The 19,367-nt window shown below is 47.8% G+C and overlaps 1 long non-coding RNA gene across 1 annotated transcript in view; it reads right to left on the bottom strand.

Moving 5' to 3' along the window:
* Positions 1-19,367, bottom strand: part of LOC137777700 (uncharacterized) — a 45,695-nt gene that overhangs the window by 12,441 nt on the left and 13,887 nt on the right. The window contains exon 2 of the long non-coding RNA XR_011076594.1: positions 2-114. This is a non-coding gene — a long non-coding RNA (uncharacterized lncRNA). The remainder of the gene's footprint in view (position 1; positions 115-19,367) is intronic.

The raw sequence follows: 19,367 nt of genomic DNA, 5'->3' as shown, positions 1-19,367 counted from the left end.
CCAGCTTGAGAAGCTCCTTGTAGGGATCCAGTTCGTAAAGAAGAGAGATGCTGGAGGCTGCACACCTCAGCCTTCAGCCGTGTCCTATCCCCTCCAGCTCCTCACTTTGCCCATCTGTGAAATAAAGGAAAGAAAACAACTTTTATCAGTAATGTTAGTCATCATTACAAAATCTTAACATGTGTTAATTCTGGAACGTGGGTACTTAGGTGCACTTTGTTAGATTATTCTCTGCACTTTTCTGTATTTTTCAGTCTCCTGCCCCAATAAAAGAAGAGGAAGGAAAAATGTTTAAAGACTTGTAGAAAATCTGGTTTCCTGCAGTTGGACTTTCTCTGGTTCTGGGTACAGGAAAATGCTCAGTAAACCGGACTCCTGGAGGAATGAGCAGAATTACTATCACTCATCTTGTTTCTGCCCCTTCCTTTGTTCCAGGAATTTACTAAGACCCAGCAGTAGGTTTCACCCCTACTCCCACCCCCAGCTGTTTAAGGCAGCTGTTTGCTCACCAGCCTCTTTGACTTGGGATAGAAGTTTCCTAGTTGAAGGCAGGTGAGTCCAGAATGATGTCATTTATAACGTTCTGATTCAATTTCTTCCAAACCTACCCACCCCCCGCCGCCGACGATTCCGACCCGTACTAAGCAGAAGCACACGTGTGTGAAAAGAAACTTCTGTCTGTAGTCAGTAAAAATGTGCTTTGTATAACACAATCCCAAACTTTCTTGGGCTTCACAGACACACATGGCTCAAGAAAACTCGCATGGACATTTCCACTCCCCTAACTTAAAAACAGCCAAACTAAACTAAGTAACGACAACAACACAGAGTTGTTTCCCACAAAGTTTGCTGTGCTCTCACCACCAGTTTTCAGCCTGAAACAATTTCATGCTTGAGTTATTAACTTATGAAAATAGGCACAAAAGGGGAAAAATGCGAACAGATCCTCAACTATATTATTAGTCATTGCTACAGCTGACTGCATTCCGGCACAAAGGCATGTTATTCTGCCTGAGTATCTCAGCTTTGAACAAAATGTAGCTCACTAATGGGTTATGCCTCGTATAGCTTTTTGTAATCATTACATTGCCGTTCTCTGTCATTTATCCTGGTTTCCATTAGGCGTATGTGCGTTAGGCAGGCGTGCACTCGAGCACTTGCACACACACACGCACACACACATATCTTTTAAGTCCCCTTTCATTTGTGGCTGAAAGGAAAGGTCATGCAGCTGTCAGTCATTTTAGGGAAACACCACTGTATTGATAAAGATAATATTTGGAAACCAGAGTGATGGGTGAATGCGTGTGTAGATTCTGAAAATATTGGCGGTTGGGGGGTAGCAACATGAGTAAAGGAAGGGAATCTAGAAGCAGTCTGGAGAAGATGGAGGCAGAGTGGGAGAGTCTGTTCAGGCTCACTTCGGGGGTCTCTATTCAGGAGGGGCAGCTCTGGACTGAAACTCCCCGGGGTGGGGTGGGGGGAGGGGAACGGCATCTTTCTCGCTTGCTAAGTGCGCTCAAGTCTCCTGCGTGAGCAGTGAGATTCCAGGCAAGAGCCCCGTTTGGGGATGTTTCTGGCTGGGGTTCAGAGGTGTTGCCCCAAACCAGTTTGAGTCGAATGAATAATGAAGCCAAGTTTTGAGCCTATTGATTTTCGCTCCCGTAAAGTCCAGAACTGGTCCTAGAAATCAAGGCTGTTGAGTATGAACTTCTGAAAACGACAGCAAAAAGAGCCGGTAAGAAAATCATCAGGGGAAAGAAATACAGAAGGGATATGAAAAGCCTGGAGAAGGCCAAGATGTCCACAGACAAGTATGAATCCCTAGAACCATCTCCTAAACAGATCAGAGGCTGGGATCCGGAAGCAGCACCCCCCGCCGAGAGCAGGGGGCCTCCCCACAATTCTCAGCCAGCAAGAGAAGCCCTTGGCATCTTCCCCCTGAGCAGGATAATGGGATTCTCCACCAGACACTTAACCGGCCAGGAGAGGTAGCACTTGGAAACCAAATGGGCTCTTTTAACTTCTTTGAAGTGTTAACGAATGCTTTGATTTTGTTCTTTCCTCCTCATTAAGACAAATGTGGTACCACTTTGCCCCGGGAATCTGATCTCACCTCCCAAGCCAGCTGCTCATCTGTCTACTCAGACGAGTCCAAGCCCTGCTGGGGGTCTCCTCCTGTCAGGTAGCAGAGATGCCTGTCTTGCTGAAGATCTCTCTGCCAGGGCTCTGCCAGGGCCTCCAAGCCTCGTGCTGCTCTCAGAGCCCAGGACATACCCCCACCAGGTCCCAGCTCACACAAAAGCACAGAGGTGCTTGTGTTAACGCTCAGCTCACAATGTCCTGTTAGGTACCAAGCAAACTCAGGCATGTTAAATTTGTCGGATGCTGTGCCCTGTGGACGGGACCAGGCTGGACAGAACTCGGAGGACAGAGCCCCCCCTGCCCCAAAGATCTGGAATCTTTAGAGATTATGAAGCCCAGCTCTGCCCTCACCCCTCTTTCACCCATGACACACTGGGGCTAAGGGGTTCGACTGGGGCAGAACTGGAGCTGGAAGCAGCTGGCATGGAACCCCTGAGGCTCATCTGCCATCATGTTCCCCCACCCAAGCTCTCCCTCCCCCTCCCAATGCAGGGCAAACTCAGGGGGATGAAAGCCTGCAGACAGAAGGAACTGGGGGCCCTGTGGTTTATTCAGAGGCCACTGAAAGCAGCCAGGAAGCCTCTCACAGCCAGCGCCAGCTGGGGAAAGCAGGCCGGGAGGGCAGAACTCTGTGCCCCAGAGGCACGGGCTGAGCCCATGGGGACAGTCCTCGAGATGGCTACAGCCTGTGATGGGGACCTGGGAGGCCGGATGAGCTCTGTCAGGTGGGCAATGGGAGGGTGGGAGAGGAGCCTTCTGGAGAACAAAAATTCAAAGCTGGGGAAACAACCCGCCTTATCTCATCCCATCTTAGTTATAATCTCCGCAGCCCACAGGATGAAGTCCTGCTAAGTGCGCATTATCTCATGGACTCCTCTCACCCATCCATGGGTCAGTATCACGATTTGACCCTCTCTCCCCCTATTTTCATTTTTACCATCTTAACCATTTTAAGTGTACAGTTCAGTAGTAAGTACATAAATATTGCTATGCAACAGATCTCCAGAACTTTTTCATCTTGCAAAACTGAAACTCTATACCTATTAAATAGTAACTCCCCACTGCCCCCTCCCCCGGCCCCTGGCAGCCACCCTTCTACTCTCTGTTTCTGTGAATTTGCCTACTCTCTATACCTCATGTAAGTGGAATCATCCAGGATTTGTCTTTTGGCGACTGGCTTAGTTCAATTGGCGTAATGTCCTTGAGGTCCATCTCTGTTGTAGTGTGTGTCCAAATTCCCTTTTAAAGGCTGAATAATAGTCCATTGTGCGGACGGAGCACATTTGATTATCCATTCATCTGTTGACGGACACGTGGGTTGCTTCCGCCTTTTGGCTACTGCAACTACTGCTGCTATAAACATGAGTGCGAAAAAGTCTCTTGGCAATCTTGCTTTCAAAGCTTTTGGCTCTATACCCAGAAGAGGAATTGCTGGATCATATATGGTCGTTCTATTTTTAATTTTTTGAGGAACCTCAATACCTCCATTTCCCACCAGCAGTGTATGAGGGTTCCAATTTCTCCACATCCTTGCCAATACTTGTTATTTTCTGTTTTTTGTTTTTTGTTTATTTTTAATACTAACCCTCTTCATGGGTGTGAGGTGATATCTCCTTATGGTTTTGATTTGCATTTCCCTAATTCTCAGTGATGCTGACCATCTTTTCATGGCTTCTTGGCCATTTGTCTCCTTTGGAGAAATAGCTTTTCAAGTCCTTTGCCCAGTTAGAAATCAGATGATTTGGTTTTGGTTGTTGCTGAGTTGTAGGGGTCCTTTTATATCCCCCCCTCACCCTTTTTTTTTTTCTGCTTGAAAAAACTAAAGTGTCAAAGAGGTGAATAACTTACTTACTCCAGCCTTTGGACAGGGGCTACTTGAGTCCCCAGCAGCCGGGAAAGCACCCTTATGTGGGTGGCAGCCAGAGAGAGCTAAGGGCCCATCCTCCCAGCCACATGGGCTCAAACATTGTCCATTATAGGCACACCCTGTGCTCAGAGCCTCGTGAGCCACATTGCTGTTGGAAAACCAACAGCAAACGCTGGTTGCAGAGACTCAGAAGCGTGTAATATCCATCTTAATAACGGTCCCACTTTCTTATTCTTCCCCCCTCGAGGAAGGGCAGAGGGAAAACGCTGCTCGTGGAAAAATACATTTAAATGGATCAGTGCTGGGCGACCATCTGCACATCTGTTCTTAACAGGTTTCAGCTGAAACTACTGAAAATATACACAGATCTGTTTATGTGGAGCCAGTTAAATATGATAAGATTTCAACTTGGAGGGTAACTATGGATTTGGTGGTGGGAAAACAAAAAGCCTCCCCACGCTTGGTCTCCACACACGCTCCTGATATTTTACCCTAGATGTTGTCGAGGGAATCGGATTTACTGTGAATTAAAAAGATCTAAATTACTGGAGATTAGTTACAAACAAACTCAAGATGGTCCCAGCAGCCTTTCTGCAGCACGTAATTCTTGCCTCACCTCCCATGTGGGCCGAGGGAGTCCTTTGTCATCAGAGAGGAGACCACAGCTGCGAAATCACTTGTTTCTGAATAATTCTGTCTTCACTCCTCCAACAAGCCGTTCAGGAGGACGACGGCATGCAGGCTGCTGACACACAGAGTACCCAGCTGACTTCCCTCCAGAAAAACACACCGGTGGCCCCTGAGGATGTGCAGGCAGAGGGGAGGGAGCTTTTACGGACCACCCTACGAGGGCCCATTGTCATCCCATTATAGAGATGGGAAAACTGAGGCTCTAGGATGATTTGCCCATGACAACCCCTGTAGGAGGGAGTGAGGTGCCCCAAAGGAAGAAAGACTGTTCTTCCTATCTAAATGTCCCGTGAGGCGAGGCCACAACTCAGAGACCCACAGAGCTCAGTAGCTAAGGAGTGAGGGACCGTGGGCAGCTAATAAGCAGATTTAGCAGATTGATACTGAGGGATCAGACGTTGTGAGCCCAAATCCTCTGATTTTGTAAAGAGAGCCAGAAGCCACGAGATTTTTACATGTTGGCTCAGGTATTGAAAACAAACCAAAAAACCAGGCCCTACTGTGGTTTGTGACCCCCATGGTGGGCCTTTGGGGCCTTTGGCAGAGGCTGCTTTGGTTTTGCTCATTCTCCAGGTGAGACTTGGGGTCTCTCAGGATTCTTGTCTCCGGTGCAGGAGGTCTTGGTCACAGGCAACGGGCACCCCAGCTCAGTGCCCTGGTCCCTGTCTCCTAAAGCCTTTTCCTGCAGCTCCGCAGGGCTCCCCACCTCAACTCCAGCACACTGAATGTGCATTCATCTATAAACATTCATCTAGTAATTTATCTCTAAAAAGGGACATCAGTCTATAAAATGCACCACAGGAAACCCAAGAATCGTAGTCATGTGGCCTCAAAGACAATCAGCCCAAATTGACATCTGACAACACCCCTGCCACACACACACCCCCCCCCCCCAGGGCCTGGGCTATGATTGGTAAGTTTTTCATTCCTGATGGACCCCATGCTGGGAAAATGCACCTATTTCTGTTCCTTGAAAATCATTTTTTTTTTTTAATTAGCAGCCCCGTGGAAAACAATTGGGAATGGCAGCTTCATTACATGTGGATTTCTAGAACAAAGAGAATATTGCTCACACTCTATGACCTGTTCGATGACACTGAATTTTAATTAAAAAACGTTCACGTGTTAAAAATTGATGACAAGGAAGGTGTGACACTAGGGCTAAAAAAAAAAAATCAGAGAGGCAAAATATGGTTGACAGGCTGCCTCAATGATCTAGGCAATGTTACTTCACATTTGTCTTCTCTCTCTATCTCTCTTTTTTTCATTTGAAATTTTCAGTTTTGAGCTAGAAGGCACATACTTCAAGCTGTGTAGACCTCAGAGGCGGAGGCTGGTGAAACCAGCGGAGGGTACGAGGAAGGGAACCTTATTTGCCCTCTGGGGGCCTCAAATATCCTGTGCAAAGGATCAGCTGTTGTCTTAAAGTGTCCCCTCCAAGTGGCTACTGTCCCAGGCCACCTTTGAGTAGCTCTTTGAAAGGGCCAGTTTTTCTGAGCAACAAATATGGGGCTGCTTCCAGGTGATTGGTGGATCTCAGTAGCCTGATAACTGGAAACAAATTATTTTGAAGCAAAAGATCAAATGGTGTGTGGGGAGGTGCTAGATGTTCAAGCCAGCCCAAGCTGCACTAGTTATAAGAGAGTTTTCTTCTGAGATGATGCAATAATTGAATAGGAAAATCCTAGTGCAGAATGCACTGGGTTTAAGAAAGGCCGTCTAAAGCAGGCAAAGCTTGTCCTCTTCCCCTCTGGACAGGCCTCTAGGACATGATGTGTCAGTTCATGTGCTAAAGCCCCACGAATGAGGAGCCATTTCGCCCTAATCGCAGAGCCTTGAGTTCTGGCCAAGGGGCCCTGGGGGGAAAAATCACATCCACCAGAGCCTGTGCAAGAAGGAGGCAGCTGCCCTGCATCTTGGGAGCGTGGCTCACCCTGGGACGAGGGAGCAGACTACAGGGTATTGGTGTGACCTGAGCCTTGGGGATGGAGGTACCAGCCCCACAGTGTGAGAGCCGGAATGCCTGCTTCCTGCCCAAGAGAACAGATGTACAAGAGTGGGCTGCAGAGTTAACCAAAAGCTAGAACAGCACCTCAAACCTCGCTAGGAAGAGACCAGAAGTGTATTCAGAGTCCAGGGTCCAAACCAGGGGCACGGAACAGCACATGCAAAGGCCCTGAGGCAGGACCAGCCTGAGCATAGTGGGTGGAGCCACAGCTAGGACCTAGGGGAGGTGCTGGCCGTGCCCAGGGAGAAGTCAGAATTCCATTCTAAGAGCAACAAGAAGCCACTGTCAGGTTCCAGGGAGGAGCATGCATTTCCCAAAGATCATGCTGGTCTGTGAGGAGTATGAGTCTAGCGGGGTGAGAAGCTGGGCTGGGGGCGATGTTGTGGAAGACCAAGGGGCTCCATTTCACAGGGACAACCGGCAAGACATGGTGGGGAGCTGGGCGAGGAGGGTGGGGGAAAGGTCCAAGGACAAGGCATTTAACCCCTGGTTTCCTGAACGGGAAAAAGGACTCAATAATACCCGCCTCTCAGAGGGGATGTGAGGATCAGAAATGGTGCGTGGCGCCCCCGGCCCACGACAGGTGCCCAAGAAGTGAGAGTACCACTGTGTACCCACTGCCTCCTTGTCCCCACGAGCACGGGTGACAGACGCCTGTCTTCAGCGGTGCCTCTTCTGACCCCTCTCCCCAGTAAAGTGGGAAGTAGCGCTGGGCCAGCATTGGCGACAGGGCGAGTTTGGATTGTTCTTTCTGAGAAATCACGTGCAGATTCACAAGCAAAACAGTGACGCAACAAACCTCCAGGTTCATTAAAAACATTTTGATGGTTACGAAAAGAAAGTTAACCGGGTGCTGATGGGGACCGGCTGAATCATCACTACCACGAAGCTCTCTGTGCCTAAGGTGACATTACTCCCCAGAGTACAGTCGTGGCGCTGGACCCAGGACTGTCGTTTGGGCCAGGATCCCTGTGTCCACTCCCTGCCACGCTGTCCCCAGCCCTCACCCCTGGAGAAGCAGGAGTGGGGGAAGGTAGCGGAATTTCCACGTTCAGGTCCAACATGCCCTTCTGAGCTCTGAGCTCACACCCGGCCTCGCAAACAGCGCTACCCTAGGTTCTCATGGGTCCTCACGAGAGGGGGACGCTTGTGAAGTTTATTAACCGGGAAAACCGGGCCTTACCCTGTGGGGTCTTCCTACAGGCTGGGAGGGCTCCCTGGAGGAGGAAGCGGGTGTCAGAGCTGTGTGAAGGATGGGGAGGAGGGCCGATGGGGCGGGGTTCCCAGCCCAGCGTGCAGCCTGGAGAAGGGCACATGACCAGTTTTCTCTGAGCCAGCACATTTCCCATTCTAAATATAGCCCAGGATGAGACAAGACATCTTCCCCTCGCAAGGAGACCCAAAGTTCTGTATTCTTCAGCATTTCTGTGATGGCTGGGAGACATAAACAGCGAGACTGAGGCTCTTCACTCCCATCCCCTGATCCCGCGGGGCGCTGGGACCTGAGGAATGATGTCCACCCCCCTTGAGAGCAGAGCCCGCCCTGTGTGAGGAGCTCTCTCTGGCCACCACCTTTTAGTAGGTACCAAGATATTTTGCCAGCCTGCATCTCCCTCCAGCAAAGTGAAGCAAGGCTTCTATTCACCCAGGAAAGAACATCCATCCATCAGCCCAGGCCGCCAAGAGTGACTCTTTCTACCATCCTTGGGTCGGTTCACCTTGGGCATCTCAGGAGTGAGGCCCAGCCTGATAGGTTTTCATTGGACAACAGATTCCCACCTTCCTTCTGAATCTTGCTGGAGCATCAAGCTTATCCTTCCATCCCATTTCTGGAAGGTACAGGATCTGAGCCTTTTGCAAAGGGGGTACCCGCCGCGGGCCTGGGGCACACTGGTGACTCTTGGCTCTGAGGTCCTTCTCTGCTTGTTTGTTTATAATCGAGGGGATCTTTTTCTGTATCGGAGTGGGGCTCTGCTAATGACTGCACAAGCACTTCTGCGGAAGTTCAAGTTTCCAGAGGCCCGCTGTTATCTCTGACAGGGCTGGCGCTTCCCAGACAGGGCGCCTGAGGGAGTCTGTGAAGATGCATTACGGGACGCACAAAGAGCAGTGCTCACCCGCAAAGGGTTAAGGACCGAGACACGAGGACAGTCGTGTTAGGGTGTATACAGCAAAGAGTGAGCAAAGCAGGCAAAGGAAAAAAGGAAGATGGAGAGGAAAAAAAAAAAAACAACACATGGATACACTCCCCTCCCCCTGCGGTGGCCCCCCTCCTTCTCCCCTCCCCCTGCAACAACCCAACATACACAGACACAGACGGGGCAGAGTTAAATCTGGCACACAGTGACTACAGCAACGAAAGAAAACATATCGAGTTACGCAGAGCCCTGTTCAGATCTGGGCCTGGGCCTCCCTCACACAATGCTCTGTGGAGGAGAACAGGCCTCCTTGGTGTGGTGTCAGACCCACACTCGTGAGCTTTGCTCGCCTTACAACGTCCGCTGGCCCGGCCCTGGGCAGCAGGTTAATTCCCTGCCCCGCAGGTGGAGACAGATAAAACGAACCAAAACGGTGTCACAGGCGGCAGGAAACCTTTCTTTTAAAACTCAATTCACCTCCAGAGAGGAAACACGCAAGGGCCTGGCTCTGGACCATAATCTGTTTTCTCAGGGCAGCCAGGAGAGGCCTGGTGGCCAGGGTAAATAAGGCAACGCGGCGGCAGCGGGGCTTCTGGCAGCTGGGGCTGCGAGGGACTTTGAAAAGACCACTTCCTACACTCTGTTCCCAGCCCAGAGTCAGCTGTCAGTCTTGCAGGATGGAGGCACTCTGGAAAAAAAGCTGGGGGTGGTGGGGCAAGGGAGAAACCAGAGCCACAGGTGCAGCTGGCTCACCTGGCCAGAGCCCAGCCCCACAGGCTGCTGCCCTCAGAGCTCAGCGCCCGGGAGAGCAGGCCGGGACTCCTGAAATGCAACCCGGGTAGGTTTCAGCCTCTGCCTTGAGCAGCCGGAGAGGCGGGCAGGCTGCCGACGAGGACTGGCTGAGCCTGTGCCACGTGTGAAGCGGGGCTGGGGGAGGCCAGGTACGTTTTAGTCATCAGACAGTGTCCCTGCCAGCAGGCACTCGGGATGCCCCGAGGAGATGAGACAGCCGGCTGGCGCCCGCTGGCCAGCGCTGCACAGAGCGGCAGTACTCTCTGTGTCGCCAGGTGTGGGGTCTTCTCAAAGCCGTCCCATCCTGCTTTCCTACTGGGGCTTCGCCGGACCCGAGGTGGGCAGGGCAGGACAGAGCATCACCTCCATTTTACAGTGGGGGAAGCTGAAGCACAGCGGGGCCACGTCTTTCCTGGGTGGGTTCAGCTAGTGCCCAGAGCAGCCCAGTATTCCGGGTCCGCCGCGCGGGGCAGTGGTTCTCACCTCTGGGTGTGTGCCAGAATCACAGGGTCATCCTCAGCCTGGGGGAGCCCCCTGTCGGGGTGGGTCTGGGAGTCCTGCCCCAGTGCCCGCCCCCAGCAGGGGGGTGGAGGTCCAGTGATCTCCGCTCACACCGGGCTCTGCCGTGGACCTGAGCTCAATCTACACCTGTGATGCAGGGATGATGGGTCCTCCAAAGCTGCTTCAAACAGGGAGGGACCCAGCCCACTGCACCCCTTTCCCTGCCTGTGACCTGATGGGTCCTCCAGCTTGGCTCCCTGTGCAGAAAGGATGCTGTTACGGGTTGAATTATGTCCCTCTAAATTCACATGTTAAAAGCCTAACCCCTAGAAACTCAAAATGTGATCTTACTTGGAAATAGGGTCACGGCTGATATAATTAGTTAAGATGGGTTCCTATGGGATTAGTGTGGGCCCCTAATCCAACATGACTGATGTCCTTAGAAAAATAAAAAAAGGGAAATCTGGACACAGAGGCATTCACACAAAGAGAACACCATGTGAAGATGAAGGCAGAGATTGGGGTGATGCAGCAACACGCTAAGGACCGCCAAAGAGAGCCAGCCAACCGCCAGGAGCCAGGAGAGGCCTGGAACAGGTTTTCCCTCCAGCCTCAGAAGGAGCCAACCCTGCGGACATCTTGATCTCAGACTTCAGGTCTGCAGAATTGAGACAGTAAGTTTCTGTTCTAAGCCCCTGCTTTGATACTTGGTTATGGTCCCAGCAAACTGATACAGATGATGAAAAGGCACAGATGAGGGACCCAGGTGTCATGGTTAGTTTACCTTTAAAACCAACTGTGAAGGCCCCTCCAGCTCTGTTCTACAGACACTGAGTCTACGTTTTGTTGTTGGAACAAAGGGTAGAACCGTGCAAGGCAAGCACAGCCCACGAGTTCTCAGCTCAGACCATCCCCTTAGCAAGGAGGACTTCCTTCTCGGAACTCTAATCCTGCTTTGTTCTCGACAGAAATTCTATTCTGCTTAATTCCCCCATGAGGTCTCCAAAGCAAGACAAGCATCCACTTCCCCTTCTGGACACAGGTGGGACCCTCTGCAAATTATGATGCAGAACAATCCTTCTTGCCCAGCCAACTTAGAGACCCAGCCTCTTGCGAACTTCCCAGTTATCTCAACTTGTTTCCAGGAGGAGACCTGAAAACTCGTTCACATGGTGAAAATTATGAATGATGGTCAGGAGCTTCTAGTGTTAGCTCACGCCGGTGAGGAATTAGGTCCCACGGAGCGTCAGTAAACAGTTGTGCGGGGGTGTAGGGGGCCCACTTTGCCTCATACCCTGACCCGCTATGTAGTCCTTAATGTAAAATAGCCCCCACTTTGCCTCAGGCCTTGACCTCCCCACCCCATTCCCCTCTCTCTCCAGTATCCTCACAGCCCAGTGACCCCAACATCCTCTCGAAACCTGCCATCATTCCCAGAATCCTGGCAACCCCTCCTAGTGATGGAGCTTTGGGCATGGTGGTACCTAGGGCTAAATTCTGGAGTGCTAGGGTCGACCACAAAGTAAGGCCCTATTACTGGGCTTGATGCTTGAAGGCTACCCTTCCTCCCTTTCTTTCGTTGCTCTACACCTGAAATTGACCACTTGCTCTACATCTGTCTCTCTTTTAGCCTTACTGTTTCCCCACAGTGCCTGTTGTCTATGCAAGTTCTGGGTTATTTTTCCTCCGCTGAGCATTACGGAATGCATCACTTAGAATGTAGGATTTTCAGGGAGAGAATCTTGGTTTTATCTTTTCTCCCTCCGACAGTTTGGTGACTCTCACGTAGAAGTTACTCAATAACGATTTGTTGAAAGTTGATTCAACCTGAATTTCCTCTGTTCATATACTCTTGTTACCTGTTTTGGTCCCAAATCCTTCCCCATTTGGTCCCCAAATCCTTCCCTCTTCAGAATTTGGTCAGCTCATCTCTGGCTGTTAATGTTTCCTGACTTCGACCATACAGAGAGGAGGACGAGACGTAGCCGATTTCCCATTAACTCAGAGACAAAGGGACTCATAGACTTTTAGAGCTGGGATTCTTCAGAAAATATTCAGTCCGCTTCTTTGGTAAGAGACCATGGGTCTCACCCAGGGTGGCATGGCTGGCTCAGTGGCAGAAGAGAGCATGGAAGCCAGGTGTTCTGGTTTGAAGGGAGGCTGTTTATCATGTAGAGGAGGATGCCACCTGTACGGCTGGTGTGGGCGAAGGGGGTCATGTCATACACTGTTCCGGAACGTTCCCTCTATGGGCTCCTGGACATTTCAGTTTAATCTTGACATGCTTTCCAGTAAGTCCAGGCACCTTTGTCCCCTCTTCTCCGCAGCTGTAAGAGGGACCCACCCCCAACGCTGCCAGGTCACACAGGCGCCGTTCCAGGTGGCAGAGATGCCATTCCCTGCTCTTTCTCGCAAATCCATGGATACGACTGACAGGGGGTGTCCCCCATTTAAAGTGTCGTGGGGATCTCCGAGGCAGGTCTGTTTCCAACCACTGAGGAAGCAACAAGCAAAACAGTCCTGTCGGCTTAGACACATGCCTCATTGTTTTCAATCTGAGCACGTGTTTGACATCAAGAGAAGGGCTGTGGTTGGGGTAGAGGGAGCCGAAGGGAGATTCAAAGGTTCTTCAGCTCTCAAAGATGTCAACCTCTTCAAAGTTTCAACCCTCAGAGTGCTTGCAAGGTTTCATCCCACTCAGCAGAAGCGCTTCTGCCCACACTCTCGGGTGCCACGTGCGTGCGTTGGGGGACTCGGCTGTGATCCAGAAGGACAGCTAAAGGAAGCAAGACGGTCCCTTCGCCACAGATATTTTCCCCAGAGGATGCAATTTCCCCTTTGGGATTTGATAAGCTCCCTAAGGCACACTCATGTGCAGAGAACAGGTGATAATCTATGTGTTAGGGAGGCCATGTCAAGCCATGGGTGGTGATGGATGTCATGAGCTCACACCTGGGGGAATGAGCAGCTTCTACCTGGGACCCCGGGCAGGTGGGTGCTGGTCAGAGCCAGAGCCAGGGTGGACAGGTGATTGGGAAAAAGGAAAAGGGTTTGCATCCAGTTGTAGTCACTTTCTAGCCTCTGTGTTCTCATCTGCAAATTGGGAATAATCACTTCCTTTCATGATATTTTGGGGGTTGACCAAATGAGATCATTACCTGTGAAAGTGCTTGGCACAGAGAGATGAGGGATAGTTCTGTGGGCAGGACGGCATTCCAGAACCAGTGCCAGCTCCTGGCTGTCTTCTTTTTGAGACGGTTGCTTCCAAGGGGAAGGAACAGCAAGATGGTGCCTCCAACTTGTAGGTCAAGTCGAGGCAAGTCAAGTTGGAATATAAGTGTATCAATTCCAATGCTTTGTGCTCAGAGGGACACGTGGAAACCAGCGTGGCAAGGTGATGGGGTAGGGCCAGGAGAGCCCAGTTCAAGTCCTGGGGTCGCTGCTCACACTTTGCTACCCAGACATGTCACTTCCCCTCCCTGGCCCTATTTGCCTGTCTGGGGATTGGAGCAGACTGCACACACACAGGGTCTGGAGAAGCTCCTGCAGAGTGATGCAAGGTACTGGAACATGTGTGATATTGCTGTTCCTAATGAAGAACAGCAATTTTTTTTAATGCTTTTTTATTTAATGAAGTTTTTATTTTGGAATAATTTTAGATTTCCAGAAAAGTTGCGAAAATAGTCCAAAGAGTTCATCACATCTAGTTTCTTCTGTTGTTAATGTCTTACATTACTATGGCCCATTTGTCACAATTAATGACCAATATAGATACACTGTTAATGAAAGTCTACACTCTATTCAGATCTCCTTAGTTTTTGCCTGATCTCCATCTTCTGTCCTCAAAGTCCATCCAGGACATCATATTACATGAAGTTGTCCTGTCTCCTAAGCCTCCTCTTGGTTGTGACAGTTTCTCAGACTTTCCTTATGTTTTATGATCTTGCCATTTTTCAGGAGTACTGGTCAGGTATTTTGCAGACTGTCCCCAAATTGGGATTTGTCTGGTGTTTTCTTATGATTAGGTTGGGATTATGGATTTCTGGGAGGAAGACCCAGAAGCTGAGTCCCATTCCCATCACATTACATCAAGGATACAAACATTCAAGATGCCTTATTACTCTTGATGCTGACCTTGATCATCGGGCTGAGGTAGTGTTTGTTGAGTTTCTCTAAAGCTTCTTTTTCTCCCTTTCCACGCTGTACTTTTGAAAGGAAGTTGCCCACACTTAGGGAGTGGGAGTTATGCTCTATCTCCTTGGGGGAAAATTATCTATATCAATTATTTGAAATTCCACCGTGTAGAAGATTTACCTATTCTCCATTTATTTATTCATATTATCAGCATGAAATTATCCATATTTATTTTATATTTGGATTATTTATAATCCAATACTACTTTATTTTATTGCTCAAATTGTTCCAGCTTTGGCCACTGAGAGCTCTTTCGCATGGCTGCTGTGTTCCTTTGACACACTTCCATCATCACATGTTGCTGTTTGTTTTCCTGAGCACTTTCTTACTCTCTAGCACCATATAATGCTCCAGGCTCATCCTGCAGAGCCCCTGCCCATCCTAGAAACAGCCACGTCTCCAAGAAGTCCTAGTCCCTTTTATTGGAGAATGGTCATAAAATCTAAGACCTGGGCACTAGGTGTGCTCATTGCTACAGGGGCATCATTTCTCTCAGGACTTCTTAGCTGACAGAGCAAGTAAATATGGGTATTTATACCAACCCGTATCTACAAATACTTTGTATGCATCCGTCTGTATCTCTATTAAGATAAACATGAGTCCCTATTGAAGTCTCCATTGCTAATCCTCTACCCCGTGGATCACTCCAGCCTTCTCCCCTGCCTTGTCTGTAACCTCCCACTCCAATGATGAGAAACTTGGCTCCCACAACCTGCCATCCACTTGTTTAACTTTTCAGCTCCAGATTTCATGACTAGTGGCTTCATTTTCCATACCCCCATGGGAAACAACTTTATCAACTAGAATACAGTGATACGTACGATTCCTCCTGCTTTTGGTCTCACAGTCTCCCATCATTTCCAATGCTACTTAGGTCGGACCCTCTTCCGCCCACCCCTTCAGTGAGGTGATTTCATACATTTGTAATACAGTTAGATTCTTTTTTCACATTCAGCATTCCATCCCAGACCCTTCAACCTCTTAAATCATTTTAAAAAATTTGCATACATTTAAAAAATTTCCTAAGAACTTGAATGTTGATTTTAGATCTTTCTGTTTTTCTTTTCCCTCCCTCCCTCCCTTCTTTCCTTCCTTCCTTCCTAACTTGTCTGTGCCATGCAGCTTCCCCAACCAGGGACTAAACCCGCGCCCTTGGCAGTAAAAGTGCAGAGTCCTAACCACTGGACTGCCGGGAATTCCCTAGATCTTTCTTTCTTTTCTAATATATGCATTTAACACTATGAATTCGCACTCTTCTCCTCTCTGTCACTGTAGATTAGTCTGCATCTCCTGAAATTACATGTAAATAGAATCAGGCATTTCGTGTCTTTTTTCTCTGACTTCTTTCACTCAGAGTAATTAGTTGCAGATTCATTCATGTTCTTGCAGGTATCAATAGTTTATTCCTTCTTATTGCTCAGTATTCCATTATATGGACATGGCACTGTTTATTTACTTGTTGCTATACCTTTGGATTGTTTCCAGTTCTGAGCCATTAAAAATAAAGCTGCTATTAACATTCACATGAGCAGACGTGTGCTTTCATTTCTCTTGGGCAAACACCTAAGAGTAGAATGGCTGGGTCATAGGATGAGTGTATGTTTAATTTTCTAAGAAACTGCCCATCTGTTTTCTGCAGTGGGTGTGCCATGTTACGTGCCCACTGGCAGTGTGTAAGGTGCCAGTTGCTCCACATTTCAGTACGATCAGTATTTTAAGTTTCAGATGTTCTAATAGGCGTAGAGTGGTATCTCATTGTTGTCTACATGTTCATTTTCCTAATTACTAATGATATTGTGCTTATTTGGTATTCATCTTCTTTGATGAAGCGTATGTTCAATTCTATTTCTCATTTGTAAAATTAGATTGTTCTCTTATTACTGATTTTGAGAGTTTGTCTTTTTTTTTATTCTGGATGCGAGTCTGTTGTCAGATATGTGACCTGCGAATATGATCTAGTCTACGGCTTATCTTTTCATCCTCTTAACAGTGCCTCTCACAGAGCAGAAGTCCTTAAATTTCGTGAGGTCTAATGTATCAAATTTTTCATATGTCATGCTTTTGCTGTCATATCTAAAATGTCTTTGCCTAACCCAGAGTTTCAGTTTCAGTTTCAGAGGCTCTCTGACCTCCCCTTTCTGCCTAGAATTTTCTTCTATATTTTCTTGTAGAACATATATAGCTATAGGCTTTAAAATTAGACCTATGATTCATTTTGAGTTAATTTTTGTATAGAGTGCAAGGTATTGATTGAAGTTCGACTTTTCGTGCAGGTGGATATTCGATTGTTCCAGCATGACTTGTGGAAAGAGTATCTTTTTTCTACTGAACTGCCTTCTCCTCTTGGTTAAAAATCAGTTGGTCTATTTCTGAAATACAGATTCTGTTCTGTTGATGCATTTGTCCCTCTGCATTCCAATACCATACTGTTTTATTCTTGTAACTTTATAATAAGATCTAAAATCAGGTAGTGTTAGTTCTCCAAATTTGTTTCTTTTTCAAAATCCTTTTGGCTATCCCAGGTCTATTATGTTTTCTTTTGAATTTTAGGATCAGTTTATCAATTTCTACAAAAAAAAAAAGCTTTCAAGGATTTTTGACTGGGATTGTGTTGAATTGATATATCAACTTGGAGAAAATCACCATCTTAAAAACAGTGTTCTGACTCAGAACATGGTATATCTTTCTATTTATTTAGGTTTTATTTAATTCTTCTCAGCAATACTTTGTAGTTTTCAGCATACAGCCTTTCAAATCCTTTGTCAGATTTATTCCTAAGGATTTCTTATTTTTTAGGTTACTATAAATCGTATTTTTTATTTCAATTTCTGATTGTCCATTGCTAGTACATAAAAATGCAAGTGATTTTCTTATATGGATCTTATAACTTGCACCCTTTCTGAACTCAGTGTTCAGTTCTAGTAACTTTTTGTAGATTCATATAGCTTTGCCATTTTTTTGTTTGCTTCAAGCGAGAGGATCAATCTGGTCCCTGCTACTCCTTTTGACTGTAAGTAGAAGTTTGGAGGATCTGCTTTTTAAAAAGTGTGTCCACTAAGGTGAGGCAGGGCATGGGTAGAGTTGTTGTTTGAAGTCAGGGCACAGTGTCAGCAAGACCCGCACACTTTGGAAATAAGGAGTCTAGTCTACTCTGGCTGGGGCCCACAGATGGGGAGGGTGATTCTTAGAACCCTCTGTCCCAGTAAATAAGAGTGAGATACGTGAGGACTTGGCTTGGGAGTCTCATCTGCAGATGACTGTGTTAAACTCAAGGATGATTTAGTGTCCATCGTTAAAAGGACACCCACCAAAGTATGGGACACCCACGTGATAGAATACTCTGCAGCCACTAAGACATGTCAAATAAGCTCACTGGCATGGAAAACGCTTGTGGTTTATGACAGGATTCATTTTCTCATGCTGCATAACCATTTATCACAAACTTTGGCAGCTTAAAACAACACCCCCATTTATTATCTCACAGTTCTATAGATTAGAAGTCTGGGTGGGCTCACTTGGGGCTCTGCCCGGGGTCCCACAAGCTGAAATCAAGGTGTTAGCTAGCCTATGCTCTTATCTGGAGGATCTGCGGAAGCCTCTGCTTACAGATGCTTTAAAGTTGGCGGAATTCTCTTCTCTGTGATTCTAGGGCTAAGATCCCCATCTCCTTACTGGCCGTCCGCTGGGGTCATTCTCAGCTCCCAAAGGCCTCCCCCATTTCCTTGGCTTGTGGCCCCATCTTCAAAGACAGCAGTGGTACATCAAATCCCTTTTATGCTTCGAGTCTCTCTGACTTCTCCTTCTGCCTTTAAGGGCACACGGGATTCCTTTGGGCCCATCCAGATAATCCAGGATCACCTCCCTATATCAGAGTCAACTGACTAATAACCTTAATTAAACCTACCAAGTTCTTTTGTGCCATGTAAGGTAATATTTTCATGGGCATGATAGCTCATGGTATTCAGAGGTTCTGGGATTTAGACATAGAATCTTGGGGGGCCATATTTAGAATTCTGCCTTACACAATCACCAAATAAGGCCAGATATGATGCAGTATGTGCAATATGATAACATTTCTGTAAGAAAAAAAAATGTATGCAGTAAAAAACCATGGGTTATATTTGCTTTCTTCTTTATCCTCGAAGTTTTTTTTTTACAATAAATACATATCACTAGGATACTACGAAGAGTTTACATAACACTCAAGCCCATAAAAATTCATTTGCAAGATGGAACTCAAAGTGCATTTTCCCATGGACACAATGTTTTGGGGTGACTAGAGTCCTATGACATTCCTCAAAAGACTTAATTCTAAAACTCCATGCCCCGTGCATTATTTCTAGTGGGCACTAAATTCCAAGTTCTAATCAGGATGCCAAGAATATGACTCTTTCCTCCTTGCCTCCCAACCCCCAAGAAGCATCAGTGGGCAAGGGGGCTGGTGACCAGGAGCTATTAATATTACATCTACACAAGAAAAGACCACTCCCTGATGTTTACAAAAACATCTGCCTTAAAAGAGGAGGAGACAGGGCCCCTCACAACGCTGCTACACTGGGGCTGGCCTTGTGTGCACACGTGCAAAACTGTGTGTTTGCAAAAGTGTGTGTGCAAGAGCAAGCGAGGGAGCGTGTCGCATGCACGTGCAGGCAGGACCTGTGCTTCCTCTTCCCAAAAGAAGAAGAGTCCATCGTGAAAGTTCCTGTTTGTCTGAGAATATGAGTCTTACTGCAAATAAGGAATCTATGGGGGCGTGATTATATATCTTATGACCTTCCACTTTTTGTAGTTCTCTCTTCATCCCCGATGGCCCCTCCTGGAGCAACCACTTCCACCCTCCCATCCCCCCCGTCATTCTCTCCAACCTCACTCTCTGTGCAGGCTTGTTTGTTCTCTCTCTCTCTCATTTTTTTGTTTCTTGGTTGGTTTGGTTTGGTTTGGTGGAGTCTCTTTCTCCATCCTCTCTTGGACCACTTTCTCCCTGATCTCCCTGTCAAAAACTACAAACAGCCCAGATGTCCTTTGGTGATGA

The sequence above is a fragment of the Eschrichtius robustus genome, chromosome 15 (assembly GCF_028021215.1).
Source record: "Eschrichtius robustus isolate mEscRob2 chromosome 15, mEscRob2.pri, whole genome shotgun sequence".
Lineage (NCBI taxonomy): Eukaryota > Metazoa > Chordata > Mammalia > Artiodactyla > Eschrichtiidae > Eschrichtius > Eschrichtius robustus.
This window is presented reverse-complemented; position numbering and strand designations above follow the sequence as displayed.